The sequence below is a fragment of the Dermochelys coriacea genome, chromosome 8, assembly GCF_009764565.3.
Source record: "Dermochelys coriacea isolate rDerCor1 chromosome 8, rDerCor1.pri.v4, whole genome shotgun sequence".
Classification (NCBI taxonomy): Eukaryota; Metazoa; Chordata; order Testudines; family Dermochelyidae; genus Dermochelys; species Dermochelys coriacea.
In genome coordinates, this window is record NC_050075.1 from 88,398,483 (window position 1) to 88,409,200 (window position 10,718).

Here is a 10,718-nt window from a genome sequence, read left to right on the forward strand (position 1 = left end):
ACTGGTGGGACTCAGCTGAACTCTATTCTGCTTTGAAATCTTGAATACGCCGATGACATTGCCTTGTTTGCTCAGTTTGGTGAATCGCTGCAGCTGATGGCTTATTTGGCCAGACAAGAAGCAGCATGCATTGGTCTGGTTATAAATCTGGATAAAACTAAATCCCTGTCCATTACTATCAAGCCCATTGCCATCTCCCAGCTCCAGATTACAACTATTTTAGTTAACTTGTCCAGCCAGGACATCAAGTGGGGTGGGGAGGGTCAAATGTCAAATATTTGGGCAGCATTCTAGACAGTGCTGGGGGGAGATAAGGGGTGATACAGACAATCAGTATTAAAGATCTTTACACTTCTATGGATGAAACAAATGTGGTACAGAAGCAGGATTCTGCCCTGAATTTCAGAAGAGAGATGGCAGAAACAAAAAACTGCTCAAGTCAGGGGTATCCCAAGCCGAAGACAAGCAGAGATCGCTCACATATTTCATGCTTCAGTTTTCTTTTTCTTCTGTCTATCCTACCTAATACCTCCAACCCATATATCAGATTGAACTCCTCTTAGACTTTCCAGACTTTTTTCCTAAACAGCTCTCGTTATTTCTGTTCACTGCGGTTGAACAAATCAAGCAGAAAAACACTATCTAAATGACAGGTTTCAGAATAGCAGCTGTGTTAGTCTGTATTTGCAAAAAGAAAAGGAGTACTTGTGACACCTTAGAGACTAACAAATTTATTTGAGCATAAGCTTGTGAGCTACTCCTTCTTCCATTGTAATCACCTCAAACTCTACTTTACCATCTGCAGTACAAAATAAAAAAAGTTAGCATGCAATTCACATTTGTGAAACTGCCATAATGTAACATGCACAATTGGAATTGGATTTTCTTTTAATAATGTTTCCTTCTTAAAGGTTATCAGGTCTTACATTTGAGTTAATTTTATAGGGAGTGTATGTACAGCACAACAGTTGTTGTTTCAATAAATTGAAACAGTTGTTTCAATAAAAATATCCAACATTAAATGTACACATATAAAACATGGAGCCAGATTATCAACTGGAATAAATTGAAATAATTTCCACTGACTTCAACAGGAGGAGAAAATGCCTTTGGCAAGACACTATGATCCAGTACATTAAGCAGTTGACTTGGACGGACTCAGGAGAAATAGATTCTATCCTGGCTCTCATTGACCTGCTATGTGACCTTGAGCAAGTCATTTAACCTCTCTGTGCCTGTTTCTGCTCCTACCCTTTGTCTGTTTAGACTGTAACCTCCACAGGTTAAGAACTCTCTCTCACTGTGTGTCTTTACTGCACCTAGCACAATGAGGCTCCAGTTCTGCCCCCTAGGCACTACTATAATCCAAATGAATAAATACACTGATTTACACTAGATCTGACTCTATAAAGAGATATTGTTAGATCCCTGAAACAGACGGGGTAGGCAATTAAACATGACAACGCAGAACTCAAACAGAATTAAAACATGACAACGCAGTGCCAAGGGAACTCCTGGAGGGGTAAGGGACAAACAATGTAGCTTGCTCATCACCATGTTGTTGGGTGGACTCCCTGATCCTGTCTGAGTTCATGCCGATATTCCCGTTTTTCCTTAGAAGCTCCCTATTGCAAATCCTCTCCTCCTATTCCTGTCATTTCAGCATCACTGCTTCAGCAGTGGCCTGACTGTCTACAGCCTAGCATCTTATATCAACATTTACATCCACCTAGATGGAACGTGAACTGGTTGTGAATCACTACCTTGCTGATTTGATCATGTTTCATGCCCACTTTGCACAGGTGCAAATTATGACAGAAGCAGCAGAGGATCAGGATCTTTCTGTGAGTCTGGATTTCCTTATAAGGGATTCAGAGTAACAGCCGTGTTAGTCTGTATTCGGAAAAAAGAAAAGGAGTACTTGTGGCACCTTAGCAACTAACAGTTTTATTTGCGCATAAGCTTTTTGTGAGCTACAGCTCACTTCATTGGATGCATTCAGTGGAAAATTCAGTGGGAAGGCGTTCTTGTCAACTGCTGGAAATGGCCCACCTTGATTATCACTTCAAAAGGTTTTCTCCCCCCCCCGCGCTGGTAATAGCTCATCTTAAGTGATCGCTCTCCTTACAGTGTGTATGATAACACCCATTGTTTCATGTTCTCTGTGTATATAAATCATCTCCCCACTGTATTTTCCACTGAATGCATCCAATGAAGTGAGCTGTAGTTCACAAAAGCTTATGCTCAAATAAATTTGTTAGTCTTTAAGGTGCCACAAGTACTCCTTTTCTTTTTATACTGTAGTAATCTATAGTTGAGTGGGGGAGACAGCAGGCAAGAGTAACAATGACTTGGTTCCATGTCAGACCTCTGACAGACTGGTTTTGGCAGGCTTGACAGATTTACACACTAACAGCAGTAGTGATACTGTATGCATCTTGTCCCTCCAACTCACAATATGGTCAGACAGCCAAGTGACAAAAAAAAAAAAAAAAAAAAAAAAAGTCACCCATGTAGGAATCTGGGGATCTCCATGGACAACAGGGCGAGAATCACAGCAGAGATCATGCATGTAATGTCCCTTGTATAGAAAAGTTTATATACATATTGTGTCATCTTTCTTGTCCTTCCTCTAGACAGCTGGTTATTACCATCTATTGACCTTGATAATCCACTCTGTTTCTCTCCATGTCATACTTTCCAGGATGTGGAACTAATGATTATGGCATTAAAGGTCTCAGGAGAAGGAATAGCTGTTCTTGCTGGACCTCATGTTTTGGGAGTGGCTGCAGCTACAGCAGTAATCACTTTTTAACTAAATAGCTCCTTCTATTGTCTCTCATTGAGGTACTCCATTTTCCTCTGGATCCTTTTGGACAATCCACTTCCTTATTCACTTCCTTTTTCCTATTAAATTGTTTCCAAGAGATGCAAGAAGGATCTTTTCATGTTTCTGTTGCTTCAAAGATGTTTCATTGTCTACCATTAAGATAGCTGTCCTTCCCCTATATTTCTGAAAGAGCTTTTGGCAGAAAGTGTAGAAAATTTGTTAATAAATCATACCTGCCAGGTGATGAGTACACTGGCTCTGAGCCAGCAAAACATTTAGGCATGTCTCATTTAAGTGAATGTACTACTCACATGGTTAGAGAAGAAGGCTGGTCCAATTATTAGGGCACTAGCCCAAAACTTGGGAGACCCAGCTTTGCTCTGTCACAGACTTCCTGTTGACCTTGGGCAAGTTATTTAGTCTCTCTGTGCTTCAGATCCTCATCTGTAAAATGGAGATAACAGTACTTATACTTCCCTCCCTCACAGGGTATTGTGAGGATAAATACATTGAAGACTGAGAAGTGATTTGAAGTACACTGATGACCTGTAAGAGGTATGTATTATTATTATTGCTATTATTAAAATTAGGCGCTGCTTAACTGCTTCGGTGGATGGAGGCCAGAGTTCTCAATGCCAGGAGCACATAAGATTGAGTCCAATGTCTGCTAAATTCTGTGCTGTCGGTAGAGAGTGTAAGTATATATGGAGAGAGCAGTACAGTATGCAGCAGATTTTATTTTCTGAAGGTAAATCTGAAGTACTTTCAATAGCAGATAATCATCATCATCACACTTACAGGGATATATTTTCAAAATATTATGTGGAAGATTTGTACACAAACCCCCTGAGCAAATTACAGAGCTCAAGTAACAATATGTCTCTCGAGTTTAAGATGTACAAAGAGTGATTTCAAGCAGATAAAACCTGAACACTGCTCCTTCTGGCTCAGCAAGGGGTAGGCTACTTTTTGACTCATCCAAGAAAACTGGTAGCTTTGAACACAAGGATTCCAGTTTGCCTCCCAGCTGAAGTCACGTGGATGCAAACATAATCAGCCAAATTAATCTCTGGTGTAAATGGATCCAATTCCAGGTCTCATAACTCTAACCCAGATTTAAGCTATTGTCTGTGGGTGGTTTCCTTCCATTCACAATTGGGTCATTTTTAGAAAAATACTATATTTCTTCAATGGATTTACTGAACCAGTTTATAGCGAATAGTAGTCTGAGCACACAACTGGGATCTGGAAAACTCCTACTTTCTATTCCTGACTGATTCACTCTGTGGACTTGAGCAAATGACTCAACCTCTCTGCCTATATTTTGCCAAGGAGGTTGTGAGGATTGACTAACCTGTGCTAAGCATTTTGAAGATAAAACATGCTATATAAATCCATAATTTATCAAGCAAACACACTTAAACAAAATATCTCCCCCCACCTTTATATAAAAACATACAGTATGCATTTTGTACCTTTGCTTCATTTAATTATTTAATTCTGGCAGTTTTACTTTTTCAAATTTATAACATTAAGCCCTGAGCCTAAAATTCTCTCTCAGGCGAGTAGTTTCACTGACTTCAATTAAACTTTTATGTGAGAGAGGATGACTCGGGTGTGTAAGCATTCACAAGAGCAAACCCTTACAGTCTGGATGTGTGTTTTTTTCAGGATTCCAAATGACTACTATTAAAGCATTCTTTGCTAAAGCAAAAGAAAATATAAGCTGACTTTTGTTTCCTTTTCAGATTGTTTTTGTATTATTGGGTAATATGAATTGAGATGAATCAGAATAAAAGATGAAAGAGCTGTGCCTTACTGCACTGTATTTCAGCATGAGACAGAGCAACTAGCTTGAGGAAACAGATGAAGATGTAACACTATTTATTATACACCCTCAGTGCTATTTCAGTGATTAAATCACTAGGGAGAAATATTAAAAATTATTCTAGATAAGCTGAATGTTTAATCACACCCTCCCCCCCCCCTTCCCTAACTCTGCTGTGAGAATTTCAAAATAAAATTATGTATTTTAAAAATAGTTGGGAAAAGAAATACCACAGTAAAATAAATAAAATAGCAATGACATAAGAAACCAAAAATATTCACGTGTGATCTAAAGTTGCTGTATTTGCTACTTGAATAAGGGGTGTTCTAACAAGATTGCCAGCCTTATTTTTCAGAAATAAAAATGGGGAGATTGCGCTTAAAAATCAATGGCTCAGTATGAGCCTTATATGGGCCCTAATTCTACAGATTTAAATTCTATTCGAGTCCCATTCCATTGCAGCTGAGTAAGAGGTGCTGAATTGGTCTTCAAACTTGCAGCAAGCAAAATTGATCCCTAACCACACAACAACGGAGTGCAATTACAATCATTCAGTGTCGTCTTTCATTTGCAAGTTACATTGGGGTATGCTAATGTGGTGGACTTCGAGCAGAATAGAATAATTAACTTCAAAAAGAAAAGGAGTACTTGTGGCACCTTAGAGACTAACAAATTTATTTGAGCATAAGCTTTCGTGAGCAGTCTGTGCAATCTGCTTCAGTCAATATCTTTTCATGCGTTACTGGGGCAGAAGACAGATATGTTGAAATGTAAGACAGGGTTCTCTAAAGTCCATTGGTACTGCATTATCTATTTTGCAACAGTACCCAGAAGCTCTAAACAGGGGCATGCTTTGCTAAGTGCTGTGCAAAGTAATAAAACAGTCCCTATCCCAAAGAGCTCACAATTTAGGATTATGACAAGATGCAGTCAGCAGATGAACAGGGACACAAGGGTGGGATGGAGAACAAAGTAACAGTAAAAGAGGGTATACCTGAATAAGTACATAGCCACAGATGGCCACCGGCCTCACCCATGACGGATAATTTTATTTTGTAGGCTTTCTGGCAGAGAAAAGTTCTAAGGAGGAGTTTATAGGTTTTAATATGGAGTTTTTCCTATACTTAAGGGATATCAGGTTCTTTGTGCACAGGAACCACATCCGCCAGTGCTTGCCATCCCAGCTGTGAACTGCATTAAGGACACAGTCCTGCTTTTCCTTGCACAGTCAAAACACACATTGACTTACATTAGAGCAGGGAAGAGCAGCATCAGGATCTAAACTCTACATCAGTCTGGCAGTTCACGTTGCCCAGTCCATATATATCACCTAAGTGACATGCTTCAGCACTGCAGTTTGCTCCAGAACTTGTTGATCCTAAGAAAAAAATAAAATAAATAAATTAAATAAATAAATAAGGATTGTGCTAATGAGCACAGGCAGATGCATCATGTCAGAGTCCATACTGCACTTCCTATGAAAGGAGATTTAAGTGAGCAGAATTTGTGGGAAGTGCAGACGTCGTGACAAACTGGCTATTAAATTTAAGGAGCAATTCAGACAAAAATGTCTGTTCATGGCTACTTAACCATTGCACTTCTTTGTGACTCCACAGTTCCACACCAGCAGAGCCCTGATTAAGATTCAGCTACCAGAAAACATGTAGGTCCTTGAAGGCAGTCTCTTGCTTAGAAGCCAAAACATTGTCTTCTTACAGCCTCTGATCATTCATGAAGAATTCTACTGCAATGGAGCAACTGGACACTGAAGACAAGAGTACAAGGTGGAGAGCTATTAAAAGGTTAGCAGAGAAATCCCTTTACCAAGAACAATATCCCTTGCTTCAAACCTTACATGCAGTCCCCAGAGGAAAGACAAAGAAAGAGAAATCAACCTCAACATTGGCTCCCACCTCCTTCCTCCAACACAATATATAACACTAGAGGCGGCATGGGCACCCTTATTGCCAGGGTATATTTTTCATGCTATTATGGGTTTGCTCTGTGTCTAGGAGAAGCTGGATGTACTTGCTGACAGACATACTCTTCATGTAAGAGGTGCTGATTTATCACATGCCAGCAGGAATACAGAACTGAGACTTCTCATTGAGATGAATGGCAAAACCACCACTTCCTCCTGACCCGAGGTGACTTAGCTGGCAAATTGTTTTTAATGGTTAACATACTCTAACAAACAAAAAAAGAATGGTGGGAAACTGTGGGGTTGGAGAAGGGGAACCGGCATGGAAGGGGAAGAGTGATTGAAGCTAAAAGGAGATGGAGCTAAGGTCTATAAAGCCATTTGCCAGAAATCAGGGTAAGGCAGAACAGAGCTAATCCGCTTACATATTTGGTACATCAGACTACTGTCTTATTTCTGTTCTTTCCCTCACTGATTTGAAATGAGACTGACCCACAATTCCTATGTGATAGAGACAGTGTGACATCCATTTAACAAAGGCATCAGGAATCTTTGATATCACTTACTAAAGGAAGGCCTTTTTGTGTACCATGGCAGATTGGCAGGCATGACACTACCATTATAATGGAGTGAAGAAAGAAGACCAACTGTGAGCATTTTGCCCTAGGTCACATAGAAAAAGGCATTTATCAAATTCAGTTATCTTTTTTCTTTTTAAAGAACAAATTGTGTGGCCAGCCAGAGCCACCTGGTTACAAAAATGGGTAGAGGATCTACCCCATCCTTTTTGTCTATTATTTCCTTCTGCAAAGGGTGAAACATTAGTGAAATGTTGAGGAAGGATAGCATTTGCCAAATCTCTCCATTCAGTCCATTTAAAACATATCAACCATGCCCATGCCAAGCCACTTGATGAACAAGTCAGACAGCCATGAAGCTCATACATACCACCCTTCTTCTGGGACTTTAACAAGGCCTGCTATTTGTATGATTCAGCAGGCAGGTTGGCACGACTAATATGAATGGTACCACCAACTTCACAATGGTACAGTCAGGGTTAATTATATATGTAGAGCACTTTGAGATCCTGGGAGGAAAAGCACTGAAGAAGTACAAAGTTTTATTACTATAAAATCTTCCCTGAATGAAGGATAAGAGACTGGTGACATTCCTTTCTGATTGGCTCCCTTCTGTAAATATCACTGGCTTTGCAAAAGGTGCAAAAATGCTTATTCAGGGCAATGTGCAGAGTGGGAGTGAGAGTCCTCTCTGAGTCACAGTGCTGAGACCGATACAAAAAAAAAAAAAAAAAACAACCTATTAAAACAGCAGCATGTGAAAGTAATATTCTGAGAACAAAAGAAACCCTGAAGGTCACCTATTTCTTTGTTGATAAGGATACAAAAGCTTGAAATGTCACCACTTGAACTAGCTCTCTCTACCACAAAGTTAAATATTCCCATAGATACTATATGCAATACAATCTCAGTTGTCCAAGTTCTTTTTATCCAAAAATCCTAGTTATCCTAATCCACAGCGTGTCCCAAAGTAGCTCTACAAATCATAAGCATTACATTCACAAGGACAGACTACAACAGTGATATCCTTCTCTTTAAAGAAAGTCCCCTCTGAAAACAGCATCCACCTGCCACGGAATCCCAGGGCTGGAGGAAGCTAATTTACAACAGCCTAATTCATGCTATACCAATGCACCAATGAATCCATTCTTAGTATGATTCCATGGCAGCAATACTATGTCCAGTTCAAAATGCAACCCATGTAACTAGTTGCTATCCACAGCAGCATCTCTACTCAGTGCTCCTCTCCCATCATGGAGCCCTGCAGCCTGGGACACAGCTCCTCCCAGTGACCAGAGAGTTGGAGGTCTCACCGACACCACAATCATCACTGAGGGGTTGCATCCAGCCACAGCTCAATGCAGGCAGCTTGGGCACCAGGACAGGCAGGATATGCGGGGCAAAGGCTGACACGCAGAGCGGTGCCATTCATTGGCTAATAGCCCACAGCTAGAGCCCAGCTCAAAATTGCACTTCAGTTCATCCAAATGCCCAGTTATCTGAAAGTTTCAGATATCTGCCAGGCCATTCAGATAAATGGGATTGCTCTGTATACCATGTATATCATTTATAACCTTCAGATTTCTGTATAATTAAAATCTCCCATACTGCATTCTGTAGTAGTTCACTCCCAAACTATTACAAATAATAACATCCTGAAGATAGCTAGAATGGAGTAAGGAAGAGAACCGTGTGGAGGACAGAAGTTCTGTTTCAAAAAGAATTTAGAGATTTCAAAAGTAGTCTTTGTTTCGAACTGGAACAAAACTCAAAACTTTCAAAGTATTCCACAGAAGAAAGTTCAAAATTTAACTTTGGATCAATCCAACATTTCATTTTGACAAAACAGAAATATTCCATTTTGATTTTGACTTATTTTATATTATAATACACAATGCAAAACTACAAAATGAAAAATGAAAAATCAAAATGTTCCATTCTGAAAATGTCAAAATTGGGATGTTTCAACATTGTTGGGACTTCCCCCCACCCCCAGTTTTTCTCCAAAATGAAATTTCTGGAAATTAACACTATTTCACTGTTTTGATTTTGACTGATTTGCATTTTCTGACAGAAAATTATTGGCTCAATGTTTTTCCAACCAGCTTTAATAAGGGTAAATATTGTGAGGTACTTACACCTTATCACAGCAGGTCTTTTGCTAAAGATCTGAGTAGCCAAGCTGGCATCTCAGAACGTCCCCTTCATGGCTGGATGTGGCTTGTGGCAGCTTTGCCTTCATTTCCCTCATGTCCTCCAGATTATTCCAGCTGTAGGAATGGCCTGACCCTCCAGCCAAGATAATTAGAATCTGACTCCTTCCAGGGCTACAGAGTCCTTTAACACATACAACAAAAATATAAAGATAACAAGATCGTCAGCCCCTATCAGTCTCGTGGCTGTCCCTCTCCCTCACAGGCAGGCCTCAGCTATAATGCAAAGTCCTCACATCTGTCCTCAGGCTCATGTCTCACTCCACCCACAGTCTAGGGCTGACACAGTTCTCTGTCTTGCCAGGATTTTCAAGCAGGTCATTATCCCTCAGAGGCTCCTGATCATCCTTCAGGCTAACCTCAGGAACAGACAGTATGCCTCTCTGTCCTTCCAGCCTTTTATCAGGCCCTTCCCCAGACAGAGGGAACTCACTATATTCTCTTCCCTCCTTTAAGTCCATCCACCACATCACCTTACCACACCCTCCCCAGGTGCAATCAGCGAGGTTATTAGCAATCTCAGCCTCCCTTACTTAGCCTTTTGGTGCCTGTGTGGTGTTCACAGCTGTCACAGGCTGAAATACAACACCCACAACATTTGCTAGGCAAATTCTAAACAGCAGCAAAGGTAAAAATAATAGATTCCCCCTGTGGGGGGAGTGGGGAAGGTCAGTGTAGACACTTAAGTATGAGTGTTGCAAGAGCTCTTGGTAAGCTCGAAAGCTTGTCTCTCTCACCAACAGAAGATGGTCCAATAAAAGTTATTACCTGACGCACCTTGTCTCACAGGGAAAAGGCAGAGACGGTATGGATGCTAACTGCATTGTGGACCTTATATTATGGTACAGCTCAAACTCCTCAATCAGGATTGGGGCCCTATGGTGCTAAGTGCTGGATAAATATATAGGTAGTTAGAGTTCCTACTTCATGTGTCTTGTCTACACTAGAGACCGGATCAAATTCTTCTTAACTGGTTTAAGCACAAATGCTTCAGTGCATTCACACAAGCCATTGGTTTAAGTTTTGCCCTACATCCACAACAGCAATCACCTAAATGGCTTCAGTTGCTTGAAATGCCTTCTGGGTACCTATCCCACAGTTCCCAAATCAGCTTCTAGAAGTAGTGCAATGCATAAAAGGGTTTTTATATTATGTTAATTTCCAATTTATTTGCTGGATCAAGAGCTGGATGAAAAATGGGGAAAAAAGGTTGCAAAAAGTTTGTCTTTTTCATCAACATTTTTTGAAATTAGATGTTTTTTAAACTATTTGCTTTTTCCTCCCTAACCATATCTACACAAACTATCCCCACAGCACGTCTCCAAAACGTTCTCAGAAGCTGCTTGCT

The 10,718-nt window shown here is 40.3% G+C and overlaps 1 long non-coding RNA gene across 1 annotated transcript; it reads right to left on the bottom strand.

The window, feature by feature from the left end:
- Positions 1–353: 353 nt before the first annotated feature.
- Positions 354–6,563, bottom strand: LOC122455473. Its single transcript, XR_006273692.1, has 3 exons — positions 5,908–6,563; positions 3,142–3,274; positions 354–395 (listed from the first exon to the last, which is right to left on the bottom strand). It is a non-coding gene; the product is annotated as an uncharacterized LOC122455473 (long non-coding RNA).
- Between the last annotated feature and the right edge of the window lie 4,155 nt (positions 6,564–10,718).